Source organism: Elephantulus edwardii, unplaced genomic scaffold (assembly GCF_000299155.1).
Source record: "Elephantulus edwardii isolate Elephantulus edwardi_28Jun2011 unplaced genomic scaffold, EleEdw1.0 scaffold00093, whole genome shotgun sequence".
Taxonomy (NCBI): Eukaryota; Metazoa; Chordata; class Mammalia; order Macroscelidea; family Macroscelididae; genus Elephantulus; species Elephantulus edwardii.
Genome location: NW_006399843.1, coordinates 10,594,060 through 10,616,645, shown reverse-complemented (window position 1 = coordinate 10,616,645; position 22,586 = coordinate 10,594,060).

Sequence of the window (22,586 nt, the reverse complement as noted above, 5' to 3'; positions counted from 1 at the left end):
TATGTCAATATTTATGCATTCCATTTTTTCCTTAACAATATCTAATTTTCCTACATTCATGGTTCTCACATTCCATGTTCCAATCACTAGTGCCTACTTGCAATGGTTCCTCTTCCTTTGTATTTCCATACTTGAAAGCTCAACCTCGGTTGCCCTTTCTGTTATCTACATATGTTCTGTTGTACATAGGGTTTTCAGAGGCCTACTATTTTAGAAGTGGATGGCCAATCCTTCTTCCTAGTCTGTCTTAATCTGAATGTTCAGATTTAGAGAAGTATCAGACAGGCCAGCATTTTATAGAAAAAATGAAAGGTATATCCCTTATTGTGGAGTTAACCATTAGTGTCAGTATTGTCCCTGCCTTTGGCACACGTGTCTTTACCCACTTATTTCCCTGCTCCACCATCCCGCAGGATACCCATCCACTTCTACCCACTCCCTTCACATCTATCTCCCATTGACCAGCCCTTGATCTAATAGTTTATTATACACACTAACCACTAAAAGCCAAAGATGGTGAATTTGAGGATTTGGGGACAGAAATGATGCTGGAGATAGAATGATAGAATTTTGTACAATGATTTCTTCTTTGCAAATACCTTTTTAAAAAATTGAAACAGTGACAATATGCAGGACAATATACATTGACTACATCTGTGCAAACAGTCCTTGGAGAAGCTCAATTTCTGCAGTAAGAACAAACCAGAGGGTGACTGAGGAACAAACTACCAAATATTCATGTACAAGTTCAAAATAAAATAATTTTTTTAAAAGTCCACGGATGCCAAAATAAGACCTTGAGTCTATCTCATGTGAATTAAAAAACCATCTCAGGAATAGATTTGAAAACTAATTATCGAAGACTAGATGAGTGGTGAGATAACATCAAGGACATCGTCCATGAAGAAAGCAAAATGTCATTACAAAGACAGGGAAGAAAGAAAAACCAAAATGGGAGTCAGAAGAGATTTTGAAACTTGTCCTAGACCACAGAGAGGCCAAAACAAACAGAAGGGATGCTGAAGATGAAAGAGTTAAACAGAAGATTTCAAAATGCAGTTAGAGAAGACAAAGCAAAGCATTGCAACAAAATGTGAAAATAGTTGGAGTTGGAAAATTACATAGAAAGAAAAACACACCCATCAAGTTCTCAAGCACAAAGAGCTGAAGAACAAGTTTAAGCTTCCAATAGCAGTATTGAAGGATTCTATGGACAAAATCTTGAATGATACAGGAAGCATCAAAAAAAGATGGAAGACAGGGAGCTCTGATGGCCTAGTGGCAAGAAGCTAAACATGGTGTGAATCCACCAGATGCTCTGCAGGAGAAGGAGGGGCAATTTCCTCCAGTACCAGTTAGATCTGATTTAATGATACACACAAAAAACCCAATTAAAAAAATAAAAAAAAATAAAAGAAGATGGAAGGAATACACAGAGTCACTGCACCAAGAATGACTTGTTGACATTGAACTATTTCAGGAAGTAACATAGAATCAAGAGCCAATGATGAAGAAGGAAGTTTAAGCTACACTGAAGTCACTGTTAAGAAATAAATCCGCGGCTGCCCTTGGCCCCCGGCTTGGGGCGAGCCGTCACGGCCCTCTGCCCAGGGCGGGCTGCCCTTGGCCCTCTGCCCGGGGCAGGCTGCCCTTGGCCCTCGGCTTGGGGTGAGCTGTCATGGTCCTCAGGGTGAGCTCTTCAGTCCCCAGATTGTGCCATCTGACCCCTGGGTGGGGAAGGAGAGGAAAAAAAAGAATGCCTAGAGTATCCAATGTTACCTAGGCCACCTTCTGCCACCCTCCCCCCCTCAGTAAACCTGAAAGCAACACCCTCAAAGCCCTTCTATTTGTAACTCACAAGTTTGTTCTCTCTAGGTTTGCTCCCTTTCCTATAGGTAACCTTAACTCTGAGTTTTACTCCAGAATTGACCCTGAACCCAGTGCCAGTGACAAAAAGGAAATACAACTGACAGCTAAGGAAGCAAAGGAGGATGGAGCCTCTGGGTTCAACCAGCCATCCGCACTAGACCCACCTGGGAAAACACTTTGCAGTCCAGAGGGGAGCAAATGACAGGAAAATATCTTCTAACAGAGCAAGAAGGCAAGCAGCTTTAACCCAAGACCACCAGTAAGGTGATAAAGCATCCTCCCTTCCCTCCTTTACATCTACGCCCCTGTTCAGCATGAAGAAGCCAGAGAGTCGGCATCCAATTCCCAAATCAATAAGACAGTTGGTTTAATTACTATTGGAAAATGCTTGTCATTCCTCTCTCTGTAGCATCTGGTCCCCACTGGACCCTCATCATTTCCTTCACCTGCTCCCCCCACCGACCAAATTGTGCAGCTCTGCAACTGCATCCTGGCCCATCCTCACCCTTCTGCCCCCAACCCTCACTTCCTTGTACCCACAATATGTTTTTCCCAATAAAAAAAATTAAAAAAAGAAATAAATCCGTGGGAATTGATATTTGACAAGTTTCAGTAATCAGATACATCTCTGAATGTGCTCACTTAGTCTATGTTAAGAAGACAGCTAGCTACATGGACATCTGATTGGAAGAGATCTATATTTGTTCCCATTCCCAAAAAAGGGAACTGACAGACTGTGGACATTATCAAACAATACATTTAGTATTACATGCTAGTAAAAAGGTGGGTGACTTTAATCCACAGCCCTCAGGCCTGGTTTTAACTGTTTTTAGTTATTCTTCTGGGTAGTATAGCACTAGTCTGTCCATTTGCTGTACAGAAGTAACTCATGGTTGCTATGATGCTGAACACTGTGACACTGATGTGTCAAATGTGATAATGGTTACTCACAGTGGATTGTGTTTGGTGGAGCTCCCGATTAAAACAAGCTTGGAAACAGGAGTGGCATCCGCTTCTGAAATAGCTTGCCTCCAAGAAACCTTATTCACCTAGGGAAATGATGGAAGTTTTACAAGTGTTCAGGTCTTTTCTTCATAGGGTTGCTGTGAGTCACCTATGACTCGACGGCACTTAACAATAACAACAACAGTAAAATCTTGCTGAAGATTATTTAAAAACAGCTGAAACATCAAGTGATTTCAATTTGAAGGACAAGGTAGGACAGTCTTACGTTGTTTTCTGAATCTGTAAATCTTTAAGGGAGCAGAGTCTCAGCTTTCTCCTAAGGAGCTTCTAGTGGATTTGAACTGATGGCCTTTTGATTAGCAGTCCAATGCTTCCTCTACTACAGCAGTAGAGTTCTTAAAATGAAAGTGGAGCCACATATTTATAGCTCTTCTCTTGATTGTTGAGGTAAGAGGCTTATAGAGCTCATTTTATGTTTCAGTTGACTTCTCTGTAACTTAGCTAGTGGCCTCTGGTGGCGTAGTCCATAGGGAGTTGCACTTGCTAACTCAGAAGTGGTGGCTGTCTGTCAGTGAGAGACCACCAGAAGCTCCTCAGAAGAAAGAAGGGCAATCTCCTGTGTGACTTACAACCTCTGAAAACCCACTGGAAGGTCAGCTATGAGTTGCTTTTGACTCAACGATAATAACTTTGAGGAGTTTTTTTAAATTCTTATAGAATTCATTATTGTGTACTGTTGAGTTGGAACCAACCTACAGCTGGCCCTCTGGTGGAGTTTCAAAGGCAGTTAATTTCACGGGAGATTACCCAGCCTCCCGAAGAGCAGCTGGTGGATTCCAATCACGTGTCTTCTAGATTGCAGTTTAGCTTCTTGCCACAAGGCCACCAGAGCTGGTGCAGTAGTTAAAGACCACAACTGTTAACCTAAAGGTGGGCGGGTGGTTTGAACCTCCTGGCTGCTCTGTGGGAGAAAGATGTGACAACAGTGTTAGATTACCCAAGCAAGGTAAACACGTGCTGGCTGAGTAAGCGGACTCTCACTTGCTAATCTGTAGTGAACAGCTTCACGTGTGGCTGACATCTGTCTTTCTCCCAGTCCTTTAGCACCTGCATACAGAGTTAGAGCATCTTTTCCGAGCAGTTTTGAGCAAGGATAAAGTCTTGAAGGCAGGTAAAGATAGGAAAGAAAGATTAATGGAAATTAGAATCACAGAAAGGGAAGGCAATAACATTAGTCCAATTACACTGTGAGTATTGTAATTAATGTCATAAAGCAAAATAAAATCCACGATTGAATGAAAAGCCAATATGCTTTTCTTTTTTTAATATTTATTTTGTATTGGTTTGCTTACAAAGTTTCTATACATTGTGTTTCATACTATTCTTCATTCACATTGTGTTTCAGAAAATCATTTCCACACATTATGTTTTTTGTTTGTTTGTTTGTTTGTTTTTAATAAAACAATTTGATGGGTGGAGGGAAGTATGGGTAAAGGAAAGGAGAAAGATCTGATGTGAAAAACAATGTATACAAACTTTATGAAATTTTTAAACCAATACACTTTTAAAATTTTTATTCAAATCACAATAAAAGAAAAAGGAATTAAAGTTCTTTTTAAATTTACCATCTAGTTTTTCGGTTTGATTATAAAGTATCCAGCAAGTAAGGTAAAAACATGGTACTGTGCTTACTAATCTGTTGTCAACAGTTTCAGATTTTTTTTAAAGCACAGTTGTGGTGAAACATATGTGAAACTGTTCGTGATAAGCCTGGACTTAGTTTAGGTGTTGGGTAATCCAGCCTTATATGTGGCAATCTGTTTTCAAAAAGATTTACAACCTTGGTAACTAATTTTTGTTGTTGTTATTAGGTATATCAGGTTGGAACCGACTCATAGTTAACCCCCCTCCCCCCAGTGAGCTTTCAGAGGCAATACATCACACAGGAGAAGACGGTCCATCTTTCCTCTGCAGAGCAGCAGGTGGATTCAAACTGCATGTCTTTGGATTGGCCGCACAACTCCTTACCAGCAGACCATCAGAGCTCCCTGTTAACTCTGTAGGATGCTTATACGCTGTCCTGCAGGATTACTGAGTTGGAGTTGATTTGATGGAAATGAGTTATCACTTAGCTAAATTGTTCACTATTGTCTTTCCAGGACAGCAAGAGATGAAAATCATCTCCCACAACTTCTCTGTTAGTTTGCTATTTTGCAGTGGCTTGCATGTTGCTTTGATGCTTGAAGCTATGCCACTGATATTTCCCATATCAGCAGGGTAACCCTTGGTTGGCAGGTTTCAGTGAAGCTTCCAGACTAACTAGACTAGTGTATAGTATATCTTAGGAATGCCTCAACTGACAATATTTATGCTAAGCTGACTGACTCTTATTAGACTTGTTTCTTCATTGGACTTGTTTTTCTATTTCTTCCCAGCATGAGGGCCAGCTGACTGTTCCCCTTTTAAACACCCCTACCTTTAAAATAAGCTTGTGCATTGCTAACAATTCCCCATCAGCCTGTGTAATTCTTCATTTTTTTATGTATTGGTGGTTGTGTAGGAGTATAAAATACTTAGCTGCTTCCTCCCATCTTGAGCAATAATTTTCTGGCCAGTTGCCTCTGGAGCTGTGAGGTCTACGGGTCAGTTTCTCAGTCACAACAAACCTGTCATTCTCTCTGAGAAACAACCCCAACAACTAAGAAGCAGGACTGTCTATCCACCTCTAAAAGAACTGGCCAGTGAAAAACTTTTGAATAACAGTCGCATCTTATTACAGTGGCCAAGGATGAATTCCACAGGTTCGAAGCCCTAAGAATATGACTGAGGAAGAGTGGCCTCCTCCAAGTTGAGGCTGCCTTAAGGGCACACATGGAATAAAGCATTCAGCTAATGAAGGACCTGGATTTTCTGATGCAACAAGACTTCTAATGAGAAGAAACAGCTGTAAACAGCCTCTAGTAACTGGAACATGGAATTTATGGACTATGAATCTAGGAAAATTGGAAGTTGCCAAAAATTAAATTAAATTAAAGATCACTATCCTAGGGATTAGTGAATTGAAATGGATGGACAATGGTCATTTTTAATCAGAAAATCATATAATTGATCATACCAAGAATGATAGATTGAAGAAGAATGGTCAAAAAAGGAACATTTCAAGATCTATCTTGAAGCACAATTAGGTCAGTAATAGGAAACTATCCATATTCAAGCAAGAAGAGCAGCTAATACAACTCTTATTCAAATTTATACACTAACTACTAAAAGCAAAGTGAAGAAACTGAGGATTTCTACCAACTTCTGAAATAGAAAGTTTGTAATTGATCAAACATGAAATTGTTCTAGCAAAGCTGAGGGTTTGCCACCTGCTATTGAAAAACCAATCTTGGAGACAGAGGTGAGGTAAGGAAGCAAGACATTTATCATATACTAGGAAATAGGAAACCCTAACTGGAGCAGTGGCGGAAGGTGTGTCAGAGTCAGTGTGACTGGCTCAGGTCAGGGCAGGCTTCAGAGCTGCGGTACATAGGCTCGCGATGAGTTGCAGGCGGCTCAACAGCACATAACAACAACAACAACAACAACAACAAATTGGAAACAGGGTAGATGGGCTTCCAAAGTCTGCCTTCCTGTCTTGCAGACCACAGTGAGCTTACATAGAAAGGGACAGGACAGTGCAGCAGAAGGTGAGGAATTTTCTCAGCACTTTCTTCTGTCTGGACAATCTGGTCAGCGGTCGCCACAGACTAGCTGACTTGATCTTATCAATATTCCTGAGGTTGTTGGTGCCATCTGTATCATGGAAAGCACAACACTCTCATTGTTGAAGAAAATATACTATGATTAACATTTTCTTTTTCAAACAGCAGAACGTGTAAGAAAACTTTACTCAGTCCAATTATCCTTTTTTTTTTTTAATTTTACATTGGTTTACATACAAAGTTTGTATACACTGTGTTTCACACTATCCGTCATTCACATTGCGTTTCATACAATCATTCTCATTAAGAGGAGTCTTAGCTCCTGGTCATAAATTGTGAGAGCAAAAGGGGAAAGGTCTAAAAAAGAGGTTCGACCATAAATTACTGGGGATAAAAGAGCAACAAAAGGGGGTTTAGGAAGAGCCCAACAGAGTTGTGGTTTGATAAGAGCAGTAACACCAACACTGCTAAGTTAGGAGCACTTTTTGTCTAAGCTCTAAAGTGTTTGTTTCACAGTGTGGTTCACTTACTCACTGCCACAGGGTCAGTTCTGACTCATAGTGATCCTCTATTGAGTGTCTGAGGCTGTAAATACCAACAAGAGGAGAAGGCCCATCTTGTCCCCTCTACTGGTCCATTTGAACCAACAAAAATGTGCAGCTTTTGGGTTAGCAGTACACCTTGCTAGCGACTATACTACTAGAACACATTATTATTGTTAAGGTCATCAAGAAAGGACAGAACCCAGTTCAGGCCAAGGCAGACAGTTTATAGAGGAGAAACTGCCCGGCTGGCTCTAAAGCAGAAAGCCAGCCCCCACCAAAAGTTAGAGAGGAGTTTTATATTCTCTTACAAGGAACTTGGAGAGGGGGATCCTCACAGATGTTCTTTACAAGATAGGGAAGTGGACAAGGGTCTCATAACTATTTCTGGGAAAGGAGGTAGAGCTGTTTTACATCCTTAAGCAGCCACAGCTGCTTCCTGTGTTTGGATCATTTCAGTAGCCATTCTAGGAGAGGAAGGAAAGGGAGGGCTCTGCAAACCTAATAAATTATAAGGTATTGTAAAAGGTGGTTGTTGTTGTTGGGTACCGTTAAGTTGGAACTGTTACTTAGTTGACTCCAAAGTAAGTTAGCAGAGCAGCAGGTGGATTTGAACTGTGTGCTTTTGAGATTGCAGCATAGCGTCTTACCACTAGATCACCAGAGCTCTCTGTTGTAAAATGTTAGTTTCCTATTTTACTTGTTGACCACAAAATTAAGATGCATTAATGATAACTATTGATTGCAACTTAAGCATGAGAAACAAAAAAGAAGCATCAGCAGTTGGAAAAGAATGGCTTTTGTGATAGAAATGAGACTAGAGATTGTCTAATAGAATTTTTATGATAAGCAACTTATTCATTACAAATATCCTATTTAAGAAAACTATGAAATTGTGACGGTATCTATTCATGGACCTCACTGGATGGAATACATAGAAATGAAACTGACTAAATCTGTGAAAGAGAAGGTAGAAAAGCCCAATATCATCAGTTAGAACAAAGCCAGGGTCCCACTCTGGGATTGACCATAGATTGCCAAGTGAGCAAACAAATCTATCTTGGAACAAGTGTACTTAGAATGTCCCTTAAAAGCAAGGAGGGTGAGATTTTATCCCACATATACTGGATATGTTATCAGGAGGGGCCAGTGCCTGTAGAAAGACACCGTGTTTGATAAAGCGGAAGGTCGGCATAAAGGAAGACTTTCAGGAGATGGATTGACGCAGTAGCTACAACAATGGGCTGAAGCACAGTGATGCTTCTGAGGACTGGGCAGTTTTTCATTCTGTTGTACATAAAGTCACTGAGTTACAGCCAACTTGATGGCATCTAATAGCAGCACATCCCTGTCTAGTTCTAATTTGTATGCTAAGCAAATAATTTGAGAAGCTAAACTTTATAAAGAAGAGTGCGACATCAGGATTGAAGGAAGACTCATTAACAACATGTGTGATGCAGCTGACACAAATTACTTGCTGTAGGTGAGGAGGGCTTGAGGCACTTGCTGTGGAATATTAAGGACTACAGCTTTCAATATAGATTACATGTAAAGAAAACAAAAATCCTCACCACTGGACCAATAGGCAACATCATGATAGATGGAGAAAACAGTGAAATTGTCAACAGTTTAATCCTACATGGATCCACATCAACATCCTTGGTTCTAGCAGTCAAGAAACCAAAAAACATATCACACTGGGGAAAGTGATCTGAGGGACCTATTTAAAGTGCTGAAGATCATTGATGTCAGTTTTAAGACTAAGTTTTAAGCCATAGCCTTTTCTATTATATGCATCTGAGAGCTGGAGAAGGACTAAAGATGACACAAGAAAAAGTCAATGTCTCTGAGTTGTGGTGTTGATGAAGGGTACTGAATATTCCTCAGACTGCCAAAAGAACAAACAAATATGTCTTGGAGAAAGTGTGACCAGCGTGATGCTTGGAGGCAAGGATGGTAAAAATTCATCTCACATACTTTGGGCATGTTAGGAGGGGTCAGTCCTTGGAGGAGGAAATCATGCTTGGAAAGGAGTGGTGAGTCAGACTAAAAGAGGAAGACCTTCAATAAAATGGATTGGCACAGTGACTGTCACAATGAGATCAAGTATATTGGAGATGGTGAGGATGGTGCAAGAGGGCAAGGATTGGATGGCTACTGAGTCACAGTCCACTCAAAGGCACATAACATGAAGCAGATTGTGCTTCCAGCTCAGGGAGTCATCTTCGAGGAGAATTTCGGATTAGATATAGTTTATTCCCCTACCTCCAAACCTTCATCCCAATGTTATAAAGATGAAATGAGAACACCTGTTTCTTATTTTCTCAAAAGGTAAGAGTGTTGCCTATGGCAACCACCAGAGCACCTGAGGTTTATTGCTACAAGTTCCCTGAGCAACCCTGGCAACCATATTTGCAGGAAATCTTCAGTGGGCAAGGATTATAGATAAGCTAAATCTATTAAATCCCTAGCTACCATCTTTTCTTGGGCAGCACCAGGAACTCTGAACAACCTGTTCACCAGGGAAAAATTAAAAGCTTCTTTGTCTCCTTAGTAATCCCAGGGGCATTGCAGAACATTAAGAAAGCTTTCTTTAGAAAATTTAAAGACGTGAGCTGTTCTGGGTATAGTCAAGTAGTAAGATGCATTGTCAGGATTCCCAACAAGCAAGGTACGCATGAGCTTACCTGTGCTAACTTATCTGTAACCCCGATTAAGAATTGCCTACCATAGAGACTAGCTGCCTAGCATTTAAACCTGGCACTGTGGTATTAAGAAGAACTGTTGGAACTTTTAAGTGTTGGAAAATTAACTGTTAAATGCTTTTATTCCATGACCAGAGATCTAGAGGCACCTGTAGTAGCAAAGGTTCTCAAGTGAAAATAGAACAAATTGGATGTATATTATGTTAACTATTGGTTGTCTGAAGGAATTGGTTCATATGATCATAGGAGGGCGAGCAAATCCAAAATCCACCCAGCAGGTTGGAAGCTCAGGCAGGAGTAGGTGCTGCAGTCATGAGATAGAATTTCTTCTTCAGAAGACCTCAGCTTTTTTCTCTTTAGGTCTTAGCTCAGTTGGATGAGACCCTGGTGATCATCCAGAGCAATCTTCTACTTGAAGCTGCCTGGTCACACATCAAGCTTAGTGTCTGATTAACCAGCTGGTCTAACAGCCTAGCCAGCTTGACATTTGGATAATCAAATTAGCCATAACAACACCTTTTTGTTTGTTTTTCATTTTACAATGGTATGCGTACTACGATTATATACATTGTGTTTCACACTATCTTCCATCCACATTGTGTTTCATACAATCATTCTCATTCATTATGGTTTATAAAATCAAATACCATTAAACTATGCCCATCATTACCTTTCCTAATTCCCACCAGATTTCCTTTACCACCTTCATTCCACCTACCAAATTGTATGACGCTATGATTTCCCCCTGCCCATCCTCACCACTCTGCTCCCATCCCTTCCCACCTTGGGTCCCCATAAAAGTTTTACTAGTTATCCTTCTGTTTTTACAATAATAGTCCTACGCAGTATTTATCCTTATGAGACTGAGTTCAGTCAGTAAAGTGTCCTTCACTCTCTCCCAAGTTATGTAGTAATTTTTGAAATAGTTGCTGCATAGTATTCCATTGTGTGAATTTGCCACAATTGCTCAGTCTCTTTGATTGTGGTTGGACATTTGAGCTGTTTCCATGTTCTTGCAACTGTGAATAATTCTGCTATGAGCGTTGGTGTACAAATATCTGTTTGTACCTCAGTTCTAATTTCCCTGAGATATATTCCCAGGAAGATAATGAAAGAGGAAGTTGAAGCTGCATTGAAAGCACTGGCAAAAAGCAAGGCCCCAGGAATTGGTGGGATATCAATTGACAGATGTTGCTTCAATTAACAGATGCAAAAAAAAAAAAAATTAACAGATGCAGGGATGAACGCGTTCACCAGTCTATGTCAGGAAATTTGTAGGACAGCTTTCTGACCAAAATATTAGAAAAGGTCCATATTTGTTCCCATTCCCAAGAAAGGTGATCCAACAGAGTGTGGAAACTATCAAACAATATCATTAATATCACATGTAAGCACAATACTGCTGAAGAACATTAAAAAATGCCTAGAACAGTACAGAGATAGGGAGCTTCCAGATGTTCAAGCAGGATTTAGAAGAGACCATGGCACCAGGGATATCATTGCTGATGCCAGTTGGATCTTGGCTGAAAGTAAAGAACACCAGAAGAAGGTCTATTCATGCTTTATTGACCATGCAAGGGGACTGTCTGGATCATAACAAGTTATGGCTAATGTTGAGCACACTTAATTGTGCTCATGTGAAACCTAGACCTAGACCAGGAGGCTGTTGTGCAAACAGCAAGGTTTTAAATTTTAAACTATATGGTTTAAAATTAAGGGAGTGGGTCAGGGTTGTATTCTTTCTCCATATCTGTTTGATCTGCATACTGAGCAAATTATTTGAGAAGCTGGACTCTATGAAGAGAAATGTGGCATGAGGATCAGAGGAAGACTCATCAATAACCTGTATTATGCAGATTACACAACCTTGCTTGCTGAAAGTGAGAAAGATCTGAAGCACTTGTTGCAGAAGATCAGAGAATATAACCTTCAATATGGATTGCTCAATGTCAAGAAAACAAAGATTCTTACCACTGGAACAATGGGCAAACAAGTTTGAAGTAGGAGAAAATGTTGAAACTGTCAACAACTTTATCTTCCTTGGACCCACAATTAACACCCTTAGGACCAGAAGTCAGGAAAGTAGGGGACTGTAAGCAGGGACTTTTCCAAATTATTGAGGAGTAATGATGTCTAAGTAGGGAGTTTGAGGACTAAGGTGTGTCTGATTCAGGCCTTGATGTTTCTGATCACTTTCTGTGTATTTGAGAGCTGGATAATGAATAAGGGTGACAGAAGAAGAACTGAAGAGCACTGAACATCCATGGACTGCCAGAAAAGCAAATATGTCTTGGAGAGGGTGCAGCCAGAGAAATTTTGCCCATTGCAAGCAAAAATGATGAGGTTTTGCCTCACATACTCCGGACATGTTGCTAGGAGGGGCTATTCTTTGGAGTCGGACATGATACTCAGAAAAGTAGAGCATTAGTGAAGGGGAGGAAGACCTTCGACCAGGTGGACTGACATGGTGACTGCTGCAATGGGCGTTAATATATCGGGTATTATGAGGATGGCACAGGATAGGATAGGGTTCAGATTTGTTGTTCATAGGGTCTCTATGGGCCATACTCAACTTGACAGTGCCTAACAACAACAACAACAACAACAGCAACCACACATACCTAGGTATGGAATAGCTAGATCATTTGGAATTTCTGTTTAGCTTTCTGAGGAAATACCAAATTGCCCTCCAGAGTGGTTGTACCATTTTACATTTCGCAGTTTTAAGATTCCACCAACAGTGATTGTCTCTCCACAATTTCCCCAACATTCATTGTTTGCTGTCCTGTTGAGTTTTGACACTATTACTGGAGTGAGATGGTACCTCTTTGTGGTTTTGATTTGCATCCCTTTTATTGTCAGTGATTTCGAGCATTTGTATCTATTGGCCACCTATCTTTCACTGTGAAAAATCTTTTCATGTCTCTTGCCCATTTTGTAATTGTATTATCAGTCTTTTTCTCGTGGAGGTCTTGCAGTGTTCTGTTAACTTTTGATTTTAGACCCTTGTCTGAGATTGTATTGCCAAATACTTTTCCCCAGCCAATAGATTTTCTTTTCATCCTTTTGGAAAATGTTTTTGGTGCACACTGAGATACAATCTTTAGAAGGTCTCATTCATCAATTTTATCCTCTCTTGTCTGTGTATTTTTGGCTGTAATCTTTATACCATAGACAAGGCCTTCTAAACTTGGTCCCAATTTGTCTCTTATTGTGTTAATAGTTTTGGGCTTTATGGCTAGGTCTTTCTGATCCACCTTGAGTTGATTTTTGCCTATGGCGACAGGTATGCATTCTGCTTCAGCTTGTTGCAGGCAGCAGTCTATTTTTGCAAGCACCATTTGTTGAAGATGTTATAATTTTCCCATTTGATAAGTTTTGTTTCCTTGTCAAATATCAGTTAACTGTAGATTGTTGTTGTTGTTATGTGCCGTCGAGTCGTTTCCGACTCATAGCGACCCTATGCAAAACAGCTCTAAACCCTGCTCTATCCTGCGCCAACCGCACCGCCTCTGACACACCCATCCCGATTACCCCAGTCACCGAATCAATCCATCTCATAGAGGGTCTTCCCCTCCTGCGCTGTCCCTCCACCCTCCCAAGCATGATGTCCCTCTCCAAGGACCCGTCCCTCCTGGCAACATGTCCAAAGTATGTCAGACGAAGCCCCAGAATCTTTGCCTCCAAGGAGTAGCTTGGTTTAATCCTCTCCAAGATGAATCTGTTTGTTTTCCTGGCAGTCCATGGTACTTTCAGTACCCTTCTCCAGCACCACAGCTCAAAAGCATCCACTCTCCTTCTGTCCTCCCTAGTCATTGTCCAACTCTCTAATGCATAACAAGCGATTGCAAATACCATGACCTGTATCAGGCGCACCTTAGTCTCCAGAGAGACACTGTTGCTCCTGAGTACGTTTGAGAGGTCCCTAATGGCAGACTTTCCCATCGCAATACGCTTTTTGATTTCCTGACTGCTGGTACCAAGAGTGTTAACTGTGGAGCCTAGCAAACTGAAGCTGTGAACACTCTCAATCTCTTCGTCATCCATCCTGACGCTGCTAATTGGTCCAGTGGCGAGAATCTTTGTCTTCTTGACATTGAGCCTTAGTCCATACTGAAGGCTGCAGTCCTTGACCCTTCGCAGCAAGTGCATGAGGTCCTCCTCAGTTTCAGCAAGCAAGGTTGTGTCATCTGCATAATGAAGATTGTTAATAGATCTTCCACCAATCCTGATGCCACAATTCTCCTCATAGAGCCCAGTCTCTCGGATAACTGTAGGTAGATGGGTTAATTTCTGCGTTCTTTTCTGTTCCATTGGTCTACGTGGCTGTCATTATACCAGTATAGTAAGGTTTAAGATCAAGGAATGCTAGGCTTCCCACTTCATTCTTGTTTTTCAGAAGCATCACAGCACTTTTTTACATTTATATGTGTTTTGGGGCTATATTGGCCACCAGCTCCTCTCTGATGCCCATGATCCTTGCCTTCTGACCTTTTATGGTTGTCTGAAGTGATTCTGTTTTGCATGGACTTTTGTTGGCATGTTAGGGTCTAGCTGCTAAAATAGGAGCTGTCAGGTTGTTGTTAAGTGCTGTCTAATTGAGTACAACTCAAATCAACCCTACTAACAATATATCTGAACCCTGTGCTATCTTGTGCTATCCTAATAATTTCTGACACCCTTGAGTCCATTGCTGCCGTCACTGTATCAATCCATCTAATTGAGAGTCTACCTTTCTTTGACTGACCCTTCCCCCTTCCAAGCGTGATTTTCCAAGGCACAACCTCTCTTTTTTATTTTTTTTATTTATTTATTATTTTTGTGTAAGTGTACTGTCAAATAAAATCTGACTGGTACAGGAGGAGATTGTCCCTCCTTCCCCAGCAGAGCATCTGGTGGATTCGAACCGTGTGCCTCTGGGATTGTAGTTGCAGCTCCTTGCCACTAGACCACCAGAGCTCCCCAGCACAACCTCTCTTAAGAACTTCCCCAAAATATGTGAGACATAACTTTGTCATCTTTGTCTTCAAGGAGCACTCTGGCTGTACTTTCTCCAATACATATCTGTTCTTTTGATAGTCCATAGCATAACATCATCCTTATTCATTGTCCAGCTTTCACATGTACAGCAAATGATTAGAAAGATCATGGCCTAAGTCAGACACACCTTAGTCTTCAAATTGACATCATTGCTCCTCTGTAATATGAAGAGGTCCCTGACTACAGACTTTTCCAATGCAAAATGTCTTCTGATCACTGGTACCAAGAGTATTGATTGTGAACCCAAGCCGGATGAAATCATTGATAATTTCTTCCTTTTCTTCATTGATGATAGTGTTGCCTATGATAAGAATTTTCGTTTTCTTGATGTTGAGATGTAATTCATATTGAAAGTGGTATCTTTGATCTTCTGCTGAAAGTGCTTCAAGTCCTCACTTCCAGCAAGCAAATTATATCATCTGCATAGCACAGATTTTTGATGAGTCTTCCTCCAATCTTGATGCCACATTTCTCTTCACAGAGTCCTTATTTTCAAATTATTTGCTCAGCATACAGACAGAGTAGGTATGGAGAATGGATATAACCCTGAAACACATTTCATAATGTTAAACCATTTAGTGTTAAGCTTGCTCTGTTTGCACGACAGCCTCTTATCTAGGTATAGGTTTCATATGGTCACAGTTAAGTGTTCTGGAATTCTTCTCATCGTTAATCATAATTTGTTATGATCCACAGAGTCAAATGCTTTTTATAGTCGATAAAACACAAAAAGACATTTTCTGATAGTCTTTGTTTTCAGCCAGGATCCATCTGACATCAACAATGATATCCCCAGTGTCACAGCTTCTTCTAATATCTGGCTTGAATTCTTGGCAGTTCTCTATGTATTTTTGTAGTTGTTTTTGGATGATCTTCAGTAATATTTTCCTTGCATATGATATAAATGATATTATTCAAGAACTTCACATTCTGTTGGAAATTACATATCTATTTTCCTTGGAAATTGTGCAATTATAGATCTCTTCCAGTTAGTTGGCCAGGCAGCTGTCCTCCAAATTTCTAGGTATAGACTGATGAGTACATCCAGGGCTGCACCTGTTAGCTTAAACATGTCAGTTGGTATCCTGTTGATTCCTGGGGGCTTATTTTTGGTCAATGCCTTCAGTGAAGTGTGAACTTCTTCCTTCATTACCATAAGCTGTTGATCATACAGTTCTTCCTGAACTATTTCACCATAAGCCAATTCTTTTTGGTACAATGACTCTCTATATTCCCTCTGCAAATTCTCCTCCCTCAATTGCCCTGGCACCTCTGTAGGCTATCTAATAATCTTCATTCCAAAAATACCCACAATGCTTTATAAAAAAATTACTGCTGCTCTGAGCTGATTTGTTAACACCTTGCCTCCCTCTGTGATGCCTGGCATGGCGGTTTCTGCTAGGGACTTTCACTGTTCTGATGGGAACAGGGCGTTCAGTAAGTGTGCTGGCTAGGATTACCTCTAGACCAGAATCTACATGAAGGCATGGGTAGCTTCAGGAGAGAACCAGAGACCGACATGAGACAGAGCTAGTTTCAGACTGCTGCTACACAGAGCCTTTGCCCAACCTTACTGGAGGACTGAGGGAAGACATCAACATTGGCAAGACTGGTGAGGAGTTGCATTGCCAACCGAAAGACCCACGGTTTGGATCCATCAGCTGCCCCATAGGTGAAAGATAAGCAATTCATCCCTTGCCATTTACTGCCTTTAAAAATGTGCTGGAGGGTCAGCTATGCATTGATTCCAACTTGATGTTACACGAGAATAAAAAAAGCAACAGCCATCAGGCTCTGCCATGACACTACTTCCCCACTGTTCCACCAGGAACCTTCTAGCTATCAAAGAACACATGTGGAATAGCAGAGTTGGGAATAACTCCTTTCTTTTGTGTTATGTCCTCAGACAAGGGTCCCAAAATGTAGTCTTTGAGTCCTGTTGTGTTACAGCTACAGAAATAGCTATGTGAGATATCTTTTTTGGGGGGATCTGGGTCTTTATCTTAGGAGTTGAGGTAGCATTTGTTTCTGTTGATTTTTAACTACCACATTCCTTTCTGTTAACCAAGGCACTGGCTCTTGGTGAAGGTTCCATTGATAGGTCTTACCAGACACAAAGGTAGACACACCGAGAAATGCTTGGGCTATTTCCCTGGGAAAGAGAATTTTGGCTGCAGAATAAATTACATCACAGTATTGTCTTTGAAGGGATTTTTGGTTTGTTTTGGCTTGTGGTTTTCTTTAACAAGGCCATCTTCTCAGGAATGGCAGGTTTATTTCAGTGAATCTAGATCATAGGGATGGCACAAGACAGGGCAGGGTTCAGGTCTGTTGTTCATAGGGTCACTATAAGTTGTAGTCAACTCACAAGCACCTAACAATAACAGCAATACTTCATCTACACAATGTGAGGAGGTGTTTATGACTTGCTAGTTTATATTACTTGAAGTCATGTGGGAGTCTTTTTAGATTTTCTCTTCTTTCACATCTTTTGCTTTTGGTGTTCTACAGGCCTGCACCTGTCTTCTAGAGGAACTCAGCTGAACTATTGTCATTGCTCTTGTAGTTTGGTGCCACTTGACGTGGAGAGGTAAACAAGAGACCTTCATCCTGGTATTTCCCCTAATTTGTCCTCTCAATGCCATCCTGGAGGAGACATAATACCTCATTTCTCTTCAGGTCTGTCAGATTAATGTTGAACAGATGGTATGGTAGCCACATCTCTGCAGATGTGAAATACATGTTGAAACCACTACCACAGTCCGCCAACAGAGTACTAAGGAACTAGACAATGGCTGGAAAGATCTGAGCCCACGAGACTCTCTCTAAAATGAGGCTGCAGTTGGCAACCCTGGAGGTCTATCAGCAAGGGATAGGCAAGAAATAAGCAGACATTACTGCTGCCACTGGGCCAGCTGAGCTTTTTATAACCGTGCAGGATTCCTTGGAGGCTCCAGACCAGGCCTGCTAGTTTCCCCAGGAATAAATGGGATCAGGTGTATGACCCATTTAAATCACTGCATATGGAGGGAAGGGTATACCTTTGAGAGCTCTCATTCAATCACATTGCTGGGTAGGAATGGGGAGAAAATGTTTGTCTTCTATTCTTTCCCTATTTCCCCCTCCCCTCAGCTTCTGATAACTACTAATAGTCTTTTGTTGCAATGGATTTGTTTATTCTAGTTATTTCATAATGTGAAATGATAGAACACATCATCTTTTGTGTCCGGCTTCACTTCATTTAGTATAATGTTTCAACCACCACCGATCTACCTTTTGTTGTACTACTGTGGCCTGCAAGTTGTTGGTGATGCTGGAAGTTGTTGCTACTGGTCTTTCAGACACCAGCAGGGTCAACTATGTTGTGTAGGTGTTAGCAGAGCTTCCAGGCTAACTCTAGGAAGATGATCTACATTCAAGAGTTAGCCAATGAGAACATTATTGATCATAACAGAATATTGCCTTACTCTTGCTGTGTAGACATACCATCAGAAGGGATCAATTTCTGGAGGAGGACAACTTGTTTGGTGAAGGAGGTCGCTGAAGATTTGTAAGACCTTCGGTGAGAGAAATAGTCTGGATGGCCATAACGACAGACTCAGACATGGTGACCTTTGCGAGAATGGTGCAGGACTGCAAATTTTCCTTCTGTGACATGTGGGGTCTCTATGAGTATGAGCTAACTTAACAACAGCTATTGATTAACTGATAGCTCACTGCTGTCCATTCAAGAGTCAAAATCAATGGGAATGGGTTATCGATGGACCAATTGAATATTTTCAAGGCCCCTTCTTACGGTGGCATGTATCAAAATGTCAATTTTATTCATAGATGAATACAACTGCATTCTATGTCTATAGTACATTTTATTTATTTCTCTATTCATTTGGTAGGTACTTGAGTTGTTTCCATGAGTTGGCTATTGGAAATAATGCTTTAGTGAACGTGGATATTACATGGATTTTTGAGTCATTCTTTTCAGTTCTTTTGGATTTGTGCCTAGAAGTAGAAAGTCTGGACCATAGGCCTCCGTTAATTTTCTGAAAGTTGCGAGATCGTTATCTATAGCAGCTGCACCATTTTACTTTCCATCAGCTGTGTAAGAGTGTTTTGATTTTTCTATATGCTTGCCAACATTTGTTATTTTCTGTTTTCTTTTCTTTTTTAAATAATAACAACCATCCTAGTGCATGTGAGCTTGTCCCTCATGATTTTGATATGTGCTTCTTCAACTTCTGATAACATTGAACATTTTTTTCAATTGAGCTTATTAACCATTTAGACACCTTCTTTGAAGAGATTTACAAGTCCATTGCCCATTGCTAAACTACATTATAAGTCTTTTTCTTGTTGCACCTTAACAGTCCTTTCTATCTCCTGCAAGATCTCTATTAGTTGGAGTTGGGGCAGTGAGAATGAATTTTACATAATTTGGGCATTAAACTCTTTTTGATATAAGGTTTCCTTCTACTCAAAATATTTCCTTCCCTTTTGTAGGCTGTTTTTCCCCCACTTTCTAAATAACATCCCTAAATAACAGAAGCTTTACATTTAATAAGTTCAGCTTATCTCTGTTTCTGTTGTCCATGCTTTTGCCGTCATATCTAAGAATATATTACTTAAAAGAAAGTCCTACAATTTTAGCCCTTAGCTTACAGAAAAGCATCTTAGACTTCCCATATCTCTCTCTTTTTTTTTTTTTTTTTTAAAAATTAGGATCCCTGGTGGCCTAGTGGTAAAAAATTGCACTGCAATTTCAAAGGCACCCAATCCAAATCCACCAGCTACTCTGCAGAAGAAAGATGATAAATCCCCCCCCACCCCCCCACCCCCCATGCAATTCACTGTCTCTGAAAACCCGCTAGAAGGTCAGCTATTGGCCGGTTCCAACTTGACAGCGCTCAAGAGCAAAATACTCCAACAAATCCCAATATATTATATGTACAGAATAAAACTGTTTTAAAGAATTAAGAAAATTTACAAGCATAAGCTTTAGTAGTTGGACAATTGTATGCATCTCTGATATTAATGAAAACAATCAAAAGATATAACACAAATGTCCATCAGCAAATGAGTGAATGAACAAAAGATGGTGCATACAAATGGTGCAATTGTATATCGTGATCAAGAGAAACACTGATACATATTATCACATATAGGAACCTTAAAAACATCTTGCTGAGTTAAATAATTTAAACACAAATAGATACATTTGGTAAGTTGTTGCTGTGTTCTGTAGAATTGAAACTGACCTGAAGCTGACTTTTTGGTGAGTTTCCAGAGGAAGTTAATCATACAGGAGGAGATTACCCATCTCTCTACTGTGAAGCAGCTGGTGGCCTCAAACCACATGCCTTCAGGATTGCAGTGCAGCTTCTTGCTACTAGGCTAGAATAAGAACATACTGACAAAAGTTTATTAGTAGTTAGGAGTGGCAAGTGATTGAGGCAAATGCAAATTGTTGCTTATGTTACCAAGATTGTGTTCCTAGTTGCTGTTCTGCTGGTTCTTGCTAACAGTAAACAGTATCAGAGTAGAATTGTGTGTCATAGAGTGATATATGGCTTATTTTTTGGAAGTGGATTTCCAGGCTATTCTTCTTCCCCACATAGCTCTGTTTTTACAGAGTTATATGTTAAAACCATAGTTACATTTCAGATGGTAGTTCCAGGGTAAATATTTCTTGAATACATTAATAGCTCCTCCATTAAATTGAGATTTTCTTGATGCCAAGAACAATCCAGGAAACATCAAAAGAAGAAAGAAGGAATACAGTCACTGTACCAGAAAAAAAATTGCTGACACAGAACTATTTCAAGAAGTAGCATATAATCAGGAGCAAATGGTGATGGAGGAAGACGGTCAAGCTGCACTGAAGGCATTGGAATAAAATAAGGCCTCAGAAATTGATGGGGTGCCAGCTGAAGTTTCAAAAAATAGATGCAGCCCTGCATGTGCTCAGCAGGCTGTGTCCAATGACAAGGCCCAATGACTGGAAGAGATCCATACTTGTTTCAATTCCCAAACCAAACCCAAAACCAAACCCACTGGAGGGTCAGCTATGGACTGATTCTGCCTTAATGGTAGACAACAGCAACAATTACTAAGCATGCACGTAAAGTATGAATGTATGCATATTACTTTAAAATGAATTTTTCAAGAAAAATCCTTCCAGGATTAAATTTTTTTTTCATCATAGAGCTCCTAGAAACTTCTTTTGCATTTTCTTAAAGTGGATTTATTGAATAACAGTAAAATAAATATTTTGGTTTTCATATCAGTTGTAACTCACTCATTGCTGTCCAGTCAGAACTGACTGATTTGATCTTTTGCAGCAAGTGCTTCAAGTCCTACTCACTTTCAGCAGGCAAGGTTGTGTCATCTGCATAACTCTGGGGAAGGCTAGAGCACCATCTTCATCTGGGAGTAGCACCAGACAGAAGGTGGGTGTGACTGGGGTCTGAGCCATCCTCCCTGGGAGAAGTCAGTCAGCTCAACCAGTTTATATCTGCTCCCTTGCTTGTTTTTTGGTGTGTGTGTGTGTGTGTGTGTGTGTGTGTGTGTGTGTGTGTGTTTGCTGTTAGTACTATATCAACAAACCAAGAAATGTATAAGGTTGTGGAAGCCTGAGATCAGGGATATCTACAAGCTACTGAGGAGTGATGACATTAATTTAAGGACTAAGGTACTCCTGATCCAAGCCATGGTCTTTTCATTTCTTCTTATGCATCAGAAAATCAAACATTGACTACGAATGACAGTAGAAGCACTGATGCCTTTGAGTTATGGTGTTGCAGAGAAATGCTGAATATCTCACGGACTGCCAAAAAACCAAACATATATGTTTTAAAGAAGGGGCAGCCAAAGTGCTCCTTAGAGAGAAAGATGATAAAACTCTGTCTCACATATTTTGGGCAAGTGGTTAGAAGAGGCCAGTCCTCAGAGAAAGACATTATGATTAGAAAGGTCAGCAAAAGAGAGGAAGTCCCTCAGTGAGATAGATTGATACTGCGGCTGGATATAGCAGGGATGGTGAAGACAGGACAGGGCAGGGTTCAGATCTATTGTTCATAGGGTTGCTATGAGTTGTGGTAGTCTTGATTGTACCTAAAAACAACAACAATGAGGGGTACTGAATTTATCTACCAGTTTGCTATATTGGGAGCAGACAGGGTGGGACGGAATGACTTCTCTGGTGCTGCTTACTTTGGGATATATATATTTCATAGTTCTCACAAATACAGTAGTATTTGTCTGTCAATTTACTGTACTGAAGTAGCTTGCTGGCTGCTGTGGTACTGGAGGCTGTGCTAGTAGTACTTGAATATCAAAAGGTTGTCCATGGTAGACAGGTTTCAGAGGAGCTTCCAGATTTATATAGACTAAGGAGAACTGCCTAACCACTTCCAAAATAATCGGCCTTTGAAAACCCTATGAACAATTCAGAGGAACACTGTTAGACATAGTACTACAGGTATAGCCCTTCGAGTGGAAGATACTGAAAATGAGGAGAAACATCTGTAAATGTCCACTAATAATTAGAATATGAAATGTACAAAATATGAATAAAGGAAAATTGGAAGTTGTAAAAAAAAAGAAACAGAATATGTAAAGATCAACATTCAGTGAACAGAAATAGACTGGCATTGGCCATGTTGAATCAGGCAATCATATAACCTTCTATGTTGGGAAAGAAAAATTGAGGAAGATTGATGTTGCATTTGTAGTAAAAAAAAGACTGTTTCAAGATCTATTGTACT